We start from the raw sequence: 1,000 nt of genomic DNA, 5'->3' as shown, positions 1-1,000 counted from the left end.
TGGGGCAGAAACACGCGCGCTGTGCGAGACCTGCACTTCTGGAACGTGCTGGCCGGGAGATGTTTGCTTTATTTTTTAATCTCTCTAAATGGATTAATAATTCTTTGGGTTACAGATGCGTAGAGACTAGCACAGTGGAAAACGGTTTTTGAGTAGAATTTCTGGAAGTTGTTAGAACAGAAAAAAGAATGGCAGCCTCCTCTAGGGCTGAGCCTAGAAATGCTTTTAAAACATACAATGACTTTTAAATATACTTGCCTCCTCCTCGCAGGTTCGTTACAACCTTCATGATGATACCTATGTAACCTCAGAGCTCCATAAGCATTGGCGTCCTGACTAGTGGTGGAGAACACTCACGGTTCTTACAGAGATTTGCAGAGGCTGCATGTGCTTAGGAAACTAGGTCGGATGAGAATAAAGATTGACTTTTGTACAAGCCAAGCTAGTTTGGATCTATATTGTTTCCAATATAGACACTTTCCAAAATGTACTGATGTACCTTTTAGTTGCATCTCTTACCATCTTCCCTGAGAGATAGAACTTGTTTCTTGCTCCAGTTTTTGAAATGAATTCCATTCCCCAAGGAGGCAGTGCTGATGCCGATGCTTCTTTCTACGATCTCACCCTAGTCCCATTACATCATACCAACGTCATGCCCTGGAGCAGGAGTTAGGAGTTAAGTCAGCCACAGTCACCTGCAATGGCTTTCTGCATTCACGTAGTGGCAGCACAGTCCTACAGGCTATGCTCTGCAAATGCAGTTAAAGATAAGTTGTATTTTTCTCACATGCGAGGAGAATGTTTGTATAGGAAGCTCAATTTTGAAAGTAAATTTTTAAAGAAAAAGTATTTTGCATTTTGTTCTCAAATTGTACAATCTATGGTTCTTCTGTTCCACAGCTGCCTTCCTACTGTCATCAGCCAACTATCATCAACCTTCCTGAGCCTTGCTCCACTGACACAGTTCCCTGTGCCGATGGATCATAGTTGTAACTATCAC

Source organism: Corapipo altera, unplaced genomic scaffold (assembly GCF_003945725.1).
Source record: "Corapipo altera isolate COAL_440 unplaced genomic scaffold, ASM394572v1 23b, whole genome shotgun sequence".
Taxonomy (NCBI): Eukaryota; Metazoa; Chordata; class Aves; order Passeriformes; family Pipridae; genus Corapipo; species Corapipo altera.
This window is presented reverse-complemented; position numbering follows the sequence as displayed.